A 13,397-nucleotide genomic window follows, 5' to 3' on the forward strand; every position below is an offset into this window, starting at 1 on the left:
AATTAAAGTAAAATGAATATTAGTGACTTGAGTTTGTTTTGGAATAGACAACCAATTTAATAATGAGGCAACGGCCCAGACTGAAAAGAAATGTTTGAGGAAAGATGAAGTAAAGTTTATGAAGGCAAAATTTATTGAGCTCTTAAAATATGATCATGTTGGAGTGCATTTCAGAAGTTGTGATTATTAAAACTACTTACTACTTCTTTGCATTTTTATCTTGCCAAATCCTGCCTGTTAAAGAACACACAACTTAAACTGTTGCAAGGAAATTTAGAGAATCCACAAAACTTCATTAAATGTCCTGGGAAAAAAAACACTGAATCTAACAAAAATCAGTTTTGCCTATCTTTCAAATGTTGCTTTCATCTCATGGAGTCCATAAACCATATATGGAGCTGTAATGAAAGAAAGCTGATAAATTTTAAATGTTCTGGAGATATTGTGATATTTACATGCACTAAGGGTATATTTCCCACCACGACCCTCCTTCCCTCCAATATTCTAGCAAATACAGATGATCTGTGCTATGGGACTAGAAAGTTCTAGTCCCACGTTCTAAATATCTCATCGTAATTCTTAAAAAAGCAAAGTTCAAAACAGATATGTTTCTTCTTTAAAAGAATATAATCATATGTATTTTAGATTTTGGATGTTAACATTAAAGAGAATATCCAAGATGGGTGGTCAGAAATGGGGTGAGAGAGAAGGAAAGGCAGAAGAAGGCAGTGTCACCAGAAGTGCACTGATAGATTAACAGTGAAAAGCTTAACCAGAAGGAAACTGCTTACAAATTTTTACAAAGGAAGGTTAATCTAAAATGACACCAGTTCTGAAAAGGTTAGCTGTCACATTCAATAGCTGGAGCACATACTGGTCACTGGCTAACTGAGGGAAGAAGCTGGTAAATGACTTTCTCCAGTTCTCATACTTTTTGGAAAGATCAGCTCTTTGGTGTATTTGGCTGGCCTGCATTAGGAAGGCTTGCCATTCTGTTCAAGGTTTTGTTAACCTAGCTTAGCAGCAGGTCCTGATTGGTCATGGGAGAATCTGGACTAAATGGTATACATTTCCGATGATGTAAAAGTAAATTAGAGAACAGGGCAAGTTATTACACCAGAGAACGTGGGGCAATAGGGAATAATAAAATTCAGGCTACTCTAATTTCCTTTGAACAACTAAATATATACAGGTCATTATTTCCTGTAATCCGCAGGCCTCCCAGTGCAAGTCCCAGCCTTGCATTAAAGCCTCTGAGACAAAAACAACAAAATGCAGTGTGGAGAGAAATGAAAAAGACTGCAGCACTATTTAAAGGATGGATTAAGTACAGTTTACAGATGCTGGATTTTTCCTATGTTGGAATGTTAAATTAAACAACCAAGGAGGAAAACTCACCTGGTTTGAAAAATTCAGATGTTTCCTCAACAGTAATTTTATTCGTGGTCCCTATAGTTTGTTTCTGTACATCACTAAGGTGGATGAGCCACATTTTAACTTTTCCTTTTCCAAGGCTAGATCATAAAGGGAATCACAGTTTCTTCTTGAATGGGGTTTAGGCTATACTTAACATTATTTCCCTGGAGACTGATTTTAGTCCTTAATTTCAAGTCTATGCCAAAATTGGTCTGTTTTCCCAGGACATACACCATGCCACTTTTAGAGGAATGAGGAAGCCTCTTTTCCAATATTAGGTCTGCACATTCCTTCCAAAATACAAGGATTTCCAGGCAATCGGAACAGGCTATGTATACATCCATGACGTCCTCTCTGTTGGCAAAAGAATGAGAAAGAAGAAGCCTTTACCTGCGTTTTGGGCTTCATGAACAAACTACAACCACATCACCAGATGAACTTATTAAACATGCTGATTCTTGAGTATCTAATCAAGCTCCCTTAGGAGTGGAACCCCAGTACTCAGTTTAAATAAGAGCACCAGAAGACTCTTAATACATACTAAACCTTGAAAACCATTGCTAGCCTTTCTTTGCATTTTCACAAAACCTATCCAAAGAAATTGCTAGGGATCATCTTATCATATTTGTGTCTGGAGACATCTAGAACTAAGTTCATCATGGCTGTACCAGGTTTTTGCTATATGCACTACAATACTGTGGATGATAGAATTTTCTTCCTGTGATACTACATTATTGTACTACCAAGTCAGCTTATAATAGTGTCCTATTGCATTTCCACATATCCTATTGTTTCACTCATGGAATGTGCACAATCTATGAGAAACTTTCTTCACATGGGGATTCTTGGCTCCCTAGTAGCTAGACCAGGACAGAGGGGCTGAGGAACAGTAGAGAGCCCTCACTTTTGGAGGCTGGTGTTTTGGTGTTTTGGAAACACCAAAGTGTTACCTGGTTCCAGCAAATCTGTCTGGAAAGGCTGGAAAATATCTGGTGATGGCAATGGATGAGATGAGACTTAGGATGGAGGGAGTCTAAAACCAGGAAGTGAGGCTGAAGAGATGGAAGCAGTAAGTGGCAGACAAAGGAGGTAGTCTAGGTAGAAAAATGAAAAGATACAGCCAGATAATGTATGTCTAAACATGAGTGTCTTTACTATTAGGTGTTCTATTTTCCCTAGGATGGTTCTGGCTTAGTCTTCTTGTCTCATTGCAGTCATTAATCACTGCCTTATTAGTTTCAAAGGTGTTTTAGTTTGGATAAAAATATTATACATGCACAGTCATATCTATTACTCCTATTACCTTTGCTGTTTTTTTAAAAAGGCCACATATCCACGTTCTCTTATTAAAAAATCACTAAGTCCCTTTAAACCTCTATCATTGCTTAGCCTTAGAGTAAGTTTTAATAAGGTGATCTGAGATTGTGAAGGTCATGACACTGAATGAGAGAAATAACAGATCCCATTGGTACTAGGTATGGAGCTTGGGAAGGGTGGCATCGAAGAGAATAGTGGAGAACAGGAGGATTGAGGACAAGAAAGGTAAATTATGTCAACTTCAAAAGCTTGCTTCAGGCCATCCTTGGTACCACCATAAAACCTACTACTTCTGATGGTCATTTTTTCTTTAAAAAGAAAGTTATGTTTGCAATTCAGAGCACCTAAAATGTTTAGAGCTATCTTTTTCTCAAACCACTGAATGTATTTATTTTATAACTTTTCTAGATTATTAAATAACTTGATAAACCTATTTGAAAATCATACTTTTATTGTGATTTATCTAGTATTAACATTTCTAGCAACCTTTTCCAGGTATTTTTTCCCACTCCACCATCTTTGGTAATAGTCTAAATATTATTAATGACATATTAGGAAAAAAAAAACCCCTACCTTTACAGGTGATGTTGGTATTCTAGAATCATAGAAAATAGGACATCTCTATTTAAAGAAAGTGATTGCCATAGTTTTTATTAGGTCTGGGAGGTACAGAAGAAAGTTACAAAACAGGGGGCTAATACTTAGTATTTAAAAATTTGAGAGGAAAAAAAGACACTTTTATAGAACTAAGTTCCGTTGTCACTGCCAGAAAGTGTCTCTGAGAAAATAAACCTATGCACTCCCTCCACAAAAAAAAAAAAAAAGAAAGAAAAAAGAAAAGTGAGAACAGAATTTTTTTTGCCCACTTAATTTGCTGTTTGTTTCTAAAAATAATCCACTCCCACGTAGGTCACTTGGAATTCATTTTGTCTACATCCTGGACTGCACGTAGGGAGGCAAAAGAAAAAAGAAATGCCTGGGATCTGAAAGGAAGAATGTGGTAGGGCATGGGAATTGCTATGTCGTGGTGGTCACCAGAGCATATTTTGGCTTGTCTTAAAACAAGCAAGCACCGTCGGACCTTTGCAGTACAGCAAATTAGTCCCGCTATCAGGCTACCTATCACAGGCTGGATCCTGAGAAAAAGTGTGTGGGCTTGTAGCTGCAGCCCGAGGCGTTGGCAGGCCCTGCATCAGCCCCTGGCCACTTTCTGACTTCCAGAACAGCTCAGCGACCTCTGCCCCCATCCGGTGTACTGTTACAGTTCATTTCAGTAATTCAACAGTACAGAGATGGCAAGACTTTTGTGTTGTCAGGAGAAAATCAGGGCAGTGGCTTTTTCTTACTACTGAAATCAGGAGTGTTTGGGTTTAATTATATTAGCTAGTGCCTGTTCATTAATTTTCCCAATCATAGGGAGACATGTTTGCTGGAAAGATTGGCAACGGGTTAAAGTGGTTATTAAGGCAAGCATTTCAAGGGAAAGGTACCTGAACTCTGACAAAATCAGATGTCTGAAATTTCAATCAAGCCCCCTGGGTTCCAGTGGCAGCTTTACTCCATGAAGTAAGACAGCTTCTCTCCCATCTGGAATCCCAAGTCACTCAGGGAAGTGGGTTAAGTTGTTGGATGCCACTCCAAATATGCTGATTTCCCAATGCCAGAAAAATAAACTGCTCCCTCTGAGTTCCAAGTAATTGGTGGATGTAGCACGGTTGAAAAGTCTCTTTCATCCTCACTTACTACTGCTCAGGGAAGTTTTAACCACCTCCCCACTTCAAGGGGAAAAAATAAAAAAAGGCAATATGATGTACTTAGTAAAACCAGCAAATTTGCCATTTTTGCTACCTTAGCAAAAATGTTAATACTTCTACTTTTTGTTAGGGATGTCTTGGAAATTTTGCTTATTTTTTCCCCTTTGGAGAGCATAATGTGTACCTTAATGCCCCCTTTCATTATCGGCCTGGCCTTTTTCCCAGCTCTGCCCTGCTGACTCCAGACCTATCCTGGTTATTTTGTGGTTGTGGCTGGCTCTTGGTCATGCAGACATGTTTGTGGCTTATAAGTGTATCAAATTAGATGCAACAGTCTCCTAGGTCTCCTCCCTGTACCCTCACAAAATTTGTCTCGCTCACAAATCTTCACTGGCCTCCCTACAGTCTTTTATCACCTATATGCTTTGTGAGTGTGAGAGACACCCATCGCCTGTCTCAACTCACGATGAAAACAGCCAAATCATAAAAATTCAAAGGCGTCCTACTAACATCTGTTAATGCTTGAGGATACAGTTCACCGGTGAATCACCTTGATGCTTAAGCTCTCGACCAGTCATGTTGCTTATACTGAAACTCCAGAGAATGAAGTGGCTATAACAACCATATACATTTACCAAATCTGAACATTCAGACAGAGATGGCTATTAGAATTTGTGTGACGTTTCTCATAACTCCTGTGGGTTCCTGAGAACTATACAAGAGAGAGTTAAGAAAATGGGTTTTGGAGCTAAGCAAATTAGGTTCACATTCTGATCCTGCCTATTTTTATCTGTAGGACTGTGGGCAAGTCATCTAAGGCCTATTACCATTTTCCTCACTTGTAAAATGGACCTGATAATAGTATCTACCTCAGAGTGTTGTTAGAAGAATTAAATGAATAAAATATACCTACAGAACAATGTCTTGTAACAAGGCAATAAATGTCAGTTCTTGATATTTTAGCACCGTGACCAGATTTCTATAACAGCATCTAGGACTCTGACTTATAAATTTTATTTATTTGCTTTTATTCCTTTGTAAACTAAGAATAAAGACTCAATCTCTCTTCATCTCTATGTCCTTTCTGAATCATTGCAGCGACTTATACAAAATTACTCAATAAACACTTGTTAATTGGATGACTGGATAGATGGACGAGTGGATGGGTGGATACATGGATATATAGCATTGGGGTTGGTCCTAAGCATTCATTTAAGATCATGAAAGGTGTCCCTAGAGACGTCTCTCTTTTTATCAATTCCTTCTGCTCTTCAGATTGTGTTGCCTTTCCAAGCTTGGACTTTCTCCATGCCTTGTTTTGTTCCCCTTTTCTGTCACAGTTTTCCCTCTTTAGTCCTTTTAAATGACTGGTTATCTAATTTGATCAGTAAGTGAAAGGGGCTTTATGTGCTACAAGTTTTAAATAGCTTGTATATTTTATCAGAGATTTTTGTTTCCTTACTGCTTCATTCCAAGGAAGTGACTAATATGGGAACTTCAGTAAGGCTATTAGAGAAAGTATTTTCTGCAGCAGGCTTTTGGACTTTCTTTAAATCATACTCCATAAACATCTGCCTTCCCTACCTGGAGCAAAAGCTGACCTTGAACAGTCCTTTGTTCCAATACATGAACAGCTAAATAAACTCATTTTGGGGTGAAAAGACAGGGAGTAAACATTTAAAGGGTAAGATGCCACCAGGAAGCCCCCCATAGCATGTGCTGAGTTACAGTTTAGCCTGCCCCTCCCTCCTCAAGGGAAGTGAAGCCAGAGCGTCAATACGAAATATTTGAGTCTCACATTTTCCAGGTATACACAAGCCAAATCTCGCAATGATGTTGGCGACTTCTCAGGGTTGCAAAATAATGGAGAAATTTTCAAGTGAATGATTCTCTGGCTATCTTAAGAACATCCTTTATTCCTATGTGTTCTTTCAAACTTGATATTTCAACCCTGGTGGAAGGTCAACATGGAACTCAGACAAGTATCAAGTGTCTTCCTGAGGCAACAGGTATACAATAAAGATTTTTGGAAGCTAAAAATACAATAGACGAAACAAGAATTGAATAAAAACTCTGAAATTTAATATTCATACTGTTGGGGCACTTATTAACGAGGTTGGGAATATGTCATTACCAGGTTCCCAAATGCCTGGTTAATGGCTGTTGGTTACTAAAAGCACACATACAGCATGGTTCAAGGGTCTTCCAACCACAGAGGAAAGGAGTGGAGAGGGAAGAAGGATACCACTGGGATCACCTTTTCATTGTAAGCAACTGCTACTTCCTGTGGATGCTCTGAAATAAACCTGTAAATGAAGGGGTAGAAGAGAAAGAGAAGGCGACCTTGGGACACACACGGTGAAAGAGTAAGGATGGAAGTGGGGGGAAATGAGCATAGGTCATGCAAAGGGAACAGTCACAGAGGAGAGAGAAAAATCCACAAATTTAATTCTACAGATTCAGGGGACAGAAAGAATGATCAGTGGAAGAGATAACTTGCAGAAAGATGGAACAGTTTGAGAAGTAAGGGACAGAGAGGATGTATTTACTATTTATCTACTTGGTTCTGGACAGATGTGGACAAGTTTTACCATACCAACAATCCTCTAATTAGATATTTTGGGTCTACATTTTATAAAAGAAGAAATTGGGACTCGCAGAGGTAAAGCCACATGCCTCAGGTTTGTGTTGTGTAAAAACAGGTTCAGGATTCCAATGCATGTTGTCTGCCCCCATCTAAATGTTTTCTGTGCCTTCTGCACTTTTTTCTGTACCTTCTGTCTCTCAGTAAGGGCCTTTGATTTGGCTCTAACATGTTCCTCCGTTTCCTAAGAAAAGGTGGAGACTCCAGAGGAAGCACTGTGGTGTGGTCAAGAGGAAGCTGTCATGGGAGTCGTGGGACCCTTATTTCCAGTACAAACTTTGTAACTAGTCATGTGTTTTTAGCCACCAGTGTAAGTTCCTTTCTTTCTCGCCTGTGAAATGAGGGGCTGGGGACTCAATGTTGTGTTAAGGTAGCTTTTGGCTCCAGTATTCTATGGTTCAATGGAATTAAATGAATGTGAACACAACTAGTGAGGGCTGGGTTTTAGAAAAAGTACACAAACATACTCCCAAGCAAGGAAAGGTTGTTAAGGTCATTAGGAGAAATGCTGTACATTTACATTGCATTAAATAGAGGAAAAAAATATTACATGAGAATGTTGAACAAATATGAAATTCAGAAGACAGATATTTCGAAACTTTTTGGAAACCATTGGAAGGGAATAAAGAAGGAAAGTCAGTAGGAGAAAGGTTGAATCAAAGTTTTTCCCCCTTTGGGGAAACAGCTGCATTGCTGATGTTCTTTCCTCATAACAGAATTATGAACTGATTTCAGAATACGGAACCATTTGGAGTATTTTTTCCCTAACTCTACTAGCTCCAGTGAGTAGATTATATTCCTAGCTAGATAATTTCATAATCTTTGTTTTTTATAACTTGCTGTAAGTAGCTTCAATATTAACAATTAATTTAATCTATACTTGTATTCAATTCAGAGACTGATACACTAAAGTAACAGAATTTCAGAAGTTAAAATCATACTCTGCCTAATCATCAGATCTTAAATCTCTAACACACTTTATAAATTTCTAAGCTATTTTCTATATACCAAAACCTCTCTAGATTCTGAATGCAACAAGTTTGGTATGAATAAACAGATTAACTTAGAAATACATTATGAAATTTGATCTTCACACAACTGTATGAAGAAGATAAAGCAAATTTTATTATTCTCATTTTATATATAATGAATTCAAGGGACAGAGAGTTAACATTCTCACTTCATTTTAGCAACTTAATTAGAGAAAACATGAGTCTAGAACCCAAGTGTTGTTGTAATGTCAATTCAAGCTCTCCCTTGATTATGGTCTGCTTATTATTCTGCTTTGTGCTTTAGGTTGTATTGCAGACATCACAAAACTGCAGCTTCAGACATAAGAAAGAGGTTGGACTAGAAGACAGAGAACAGTATTTAAACCATTAGGTCTGGGTGCTAATGTGAACTTTACTGCTCACCCAACCTCTCTGAGACTTTTTCTTCACTTACAAAATGTGGATGATTAGCTATAACTTGAAAGGCTGTTGTTCAGAAAAAAATAAGGTTATCTTTTTGAAAATAATTTAAAAATTATATAATATGTACATATTACCCATATTATTATGAGTATAGAGCCAAATCTTCAATTATCTATATGTTTGTCATATAGCAGAATAATTTAAAATATATTTAAAAATTTATTCATTATTTCTTTTAGTTTTAATATAGTTTGTATTCAGTAATTCGAGAAATAACATGGCCACATTATCATAGGAAAAATAAACAATAAAAAATAGTCTTGTTTCTCTATTCCTAGATCTTGCCTTCTTTTGTATATTTGCCGAGAATATATAGCACACTTCTTTGATTAGAGGTTCTGAGATACCAGGTGCTTAGTTTCTCAGGGTTTGGGTTTCAGGACACACCTCTGGGCTCCAATTCACTCCCCAAGATCTCAAGGCCCTCTTCTATGCCCTCCTCTACAGAAGAGTTACTGTTGCTTGTTGGAACTATTTATGGTACCAACAGCAAGACTGAGATGCAAGGGGTGGGTTTATGCAAATCCAGTAGCTGAGCATGCTTGGTAGAAAGGTGTTATATAAGTCTAGTAGCCAAGCATGCTCAGCAGAAGGAATTTATACAGGCTTATATGAGCCCAGTGACCAAGCATGCTCAGTAAAGCGGAGTTTATCCTTTGAGTGACCTTCCACTAGAGGTGCTAAAGAGCACAGAATATTCTTGAATATGTCTGGTGCATGTGATAGGATTTGACCAAAGAACATGCTCTGAAAGGAGATCAAATGAGTATATGTAAGACTAGTTTACATAACTGGGAACCACTCCCTTACCCGAGTATGTTAGCATGAATATGTATTAGATAGTGAAACTATAAAAACTGAATCCCACTAGGAGGTGGGGTTGTTATTCACTTCCCTGTGGCCAACCTACACTTCATGGGCTGAGGTGTCTATGCTTTACTTTTTGTGTTAAGCTTACTTTTAGCAAGCAGCCACTCACTCACTTGAGCCAGCCTGCACTCTGTACTCAACTCTGTGTGTATTTTTTACTTTTGTGTTAAACTTGGTGTAGGCCCTGCTCAGTCTCTGGAGCTAGGCTGCACTCTCTGTGTGAAATCTGTATTTCTTATTCATTACATTAAACCTGTTCTCACTTTCTACTGTGACTCTGCTCTCAAATTCTTTCCTGTGATAGACTCAAGAAACTGGTAAGAAGACAGGGTGGGTTGAAGCCAGCTATTGGGCTTCCCCAGACTTTCTCCTCTGGTATCAGTTTTATAGTGCGAGTCCCAACCAACAGCATCAGCATCACCTGAGAACTTGATAGAAATGCAGATTCTAGGGTCCCTCCCCAGATCTACTGAATCAGAAATTCTAGGATTGAGGTCCAGTAATCTGTATTTTAATAAGCTTTCCAGGTGATTTTGACTCACACTAAAGTTGGAGAACCAATGACTTAGGCTAGCGTAAAACACTATCTAAAAGTAAGTCCCGTCACATCCACAAATATTCATTGAATGACTACTAAATGTAAGATACAATGCACACTGATTGAAAAAATAAGGAATAAAAGCAGATTCATGATTCTCGCTTCTGACCTTCTGCAGTATTTAAAATAGAAACGGGAAAAGAGAAATAACTGTGTCAAACATACAAATATTAAGTTTAAAATCCAGCTCATCTGGGTTAGAAATGGCTGGTGATTCAATTGAGGACACAAGGATTTCCCTGTTATGTAACATTTGAGACGTATTTCACATCCCCGAGAGCAGGGTCATGACAAGATGTGTTTGTCTTTCCTATTAGCATCACAGATTAGGAACATACCCCCAAACACTTAAATTTCTCCTAAAGAGAGAGAAACACTTTAATTTCTCAGAGAGAGAGAGAGAGAGAGAGAGAGAGAGAGAGAAAGAGAGAGAAAACAATATTCTGTCACAAGATCTCTCTCTCTCTCTCTCAGAAGGGAAAGTAATACCTTTTTGCTCTGCTGTGCACCTTGAGGAAAGATGAGGTGGAAGAGAAATGGTGGGAGAAAGGGAGAGACCACGAAAAGGAGACAGAAATTTAGGTACTAACTTCAAAATAGATCAAATGGAAAAACCAAAAAACAAATCTTCGGTATTCTGAGGTCATGGCATTACTGTTGGGGGTGATAAGGTTCAATAAGGTGGGGAGAGAAGTAGTTGCTCTCCTGAGCACATCCCCTGTATGTGTGTTGTCAGAAAGCTGTTCAGTTACAGAGATGTCCAACTATTTTGAAGCCCTAAAATAACTGGTGTATAAAATATACACCCTCACAATGTATATTTCTTTATGTGTTTATTTTTTTATAACTTTTATAAATACAACTAACAAAACCCAAACAATACAATTTAAAGAATAAAAACACGGAAAGAGAATTTCCAGTATTTTCTTCACACAGCCCGTTGATCTGCCTTGCTCACCCCTTTGCAAATCATTCGTCGAGACGAAGGTAGGAAGGCATCAGAGGCTGCGGTGGGGAAGGAAAGATAGGTCTGCTCATAATGTCCTCCAGCATCGGTGATTCAGAGAGACTTGTAAACACTGCAGTTTTTGATGGTCCATACGTATTTTAGTATGCTGGATCATCTACCAACAGCACGAGACGCATTCGTCCTCTCTCTCCACCAAGTCCGTCCTGATCCTTTTTACCAGATTCCTTCAGAACCCAGCACAGCTTCTTCTAGTGGCAGGGTGGTCACCACGGCATATGAGGAGAGTAATGTCCAAAGAGCAATTTAACTTATCTGGCTGCACACAATACCCCTTTCCCTGGAACTCATAAACCCGCAGTTCTGCAAACAAAACAGCATTAGCAGCGTGACGGGGGTGATTTGGGAAGGTGGAAGGATAAGGAGAAAGGGTTTTGAGGAGCTCAAGGCAGGTGTAAAGGTACAGCTTTAAGCAGCAATTCAGTGAGCAAGAATTCAGGGGATGCCAGAAATTGGAGGCAGAAATGACTCATAATCATTTGAAGAAACTTTGGGTAAGTTTTTGGATTTATTTTTGTTTCTGCTAAATGATGTTTTCATGTGTGTGTGTGTGTGTGTGTGCATGCAGCCTGGGCTGTAAACATAGAGGAGGTGGTTTTGTTGGAGTGAAAACAATAGGAGAAACATTCTCAGTTTGATCTAGAAAAAAAGCCAGGCAGCACAGACTCAACCTTGTCCTCAACCTCTGAGGCTGAGGACCTAACCTATTAGGAAAAGAGTGTAGCCCACCAACCCTGCATTTATAATCGTGAAACACAAGCCAGCAAATCTGGAGCCTTTCCTAGATATCTATTTTCAGATGAAATGACCTCTTTGAATAATGAATTGCCTCAATTTACTGCCTGTTTTGTATCTTAGTTTTTGGCCAGGATCAAGACATTCAAAGTCTCCCAATCCAAGCCCTCTCACCCATACCTTACATATACTCATCTTAATTTCATGAACATTGTCATATTTGTTGTGACAGTGTGGCAAAGATCAGGATCATTAAATCCTTGAATTCAGCCACCTATCTTCATTGCATGATTTCAAGGAGTATATGTAGAAGGGAGGACAGGCTAGACAAACACCCTTATTAGTAATTTCAGAGGGAAACCAATGCTTTATGCTGTCTGTTGATGGTAAACCAAACTGGTCCATGTTTGAGTCTCTCGGCTTTGTTTTGACTGTATTAAAGTAGAAAGATCCCACCAGGATTGTGGGAGAGAAGAGTGAGATGAGGTGTAATTCAATAAGCTGGCCATCCAAAGAGAACTTTCTAGGTAGAAGTAACAGCTTTTATCAACATCTCACCTCTTGAAAAGATGAAACCAAATCCCCCACTAACACTAGTGCAGATACTGAGGACGGAATGAGAGGAGGAGGAGGAAGGGGCACAGGCAGTGACTATACTTTTTTCTATAGCTTATAACAGAGTATAGTGCATTGTAAAAATTTGTCTGAAAATTACTTCTTTTAAAAATCAGTGGGAATCCTCAAGCACTAACTCCATATGTATCGGAGGAGTAAGAGATGAGCCTGAAGATAAAATAGTGCCCTCTACAATGATACTGAACTGAAAATCAATTTTACCATCACTATTGGACCAAGTATAGAGATACGTTCTTCCAAAAATTCATATCAGAGAAGTATTTTGGAAGCCTTCGAGATTTCTAAGTTTCCACATTCCTGATACAGGATGTGGAAATACATTTTATCTCACTTTTCAATTCTTCTCTCTTGGCGGTGACTTCCTGGACCACATACTGAAAATGACTCATATACCCTAAGATTTCTATGATTAATTTGCAATGCCTCCCATTGGTGTGGAGAAAAGGAGTGGTAGTATGCATTCATGTATTTTACATTCAAGAAGAATAGGCGTAGGAAGTGAAAAAGAAAGAGGAGAATATTTGGATATTTATGGTGTACAGAGAATGTACGATGGGGCAGGGATACCATATGAAGAAATGAAAGATTCCCAAGAAGAGGGCAAGGCTATGCTTCAAGATAATTTGACAAGAAAGTATCAGATAACAACAAGTTTAACATTTTGGTATTAAAAAAAACCCCAAATCTAAAAACCCTTAAATACAAACTCAAGCAAGAAGCTTGCAATGCTTTGATGTGGGACAAATTCAGGAAAGAGCTGTTGGAGTCCTATGAGTGCATTTTCCCAAAGGATTGTGAAAGGACACAGTGCTGGCCAGGGCACATTCCTTCTCACGGTCTCCTTTACCTTTTCCCTGCTTCCTTTCTCATGTCTCTTGTTTATGCTGAACATTTAGGGCTTCTTCCTTTTAACAAATCCTTTAGC

Source organism: Cynocephalus volans, chromosome 1 (assembly GCF_027409185.1).
Source record: "Cynocephalus volans isolate mCynVol1 chromosome 1, mCynVol1.pri, whole genome shotgun sequence".
Classification (NCBI taxonomy): domain Eukaryota; kingdom Metazoa; phylum Chordata; class Mammalia; order Dermoptera; family Cynocephalidae; genus Cynocephalus; species Cynocephalus volans.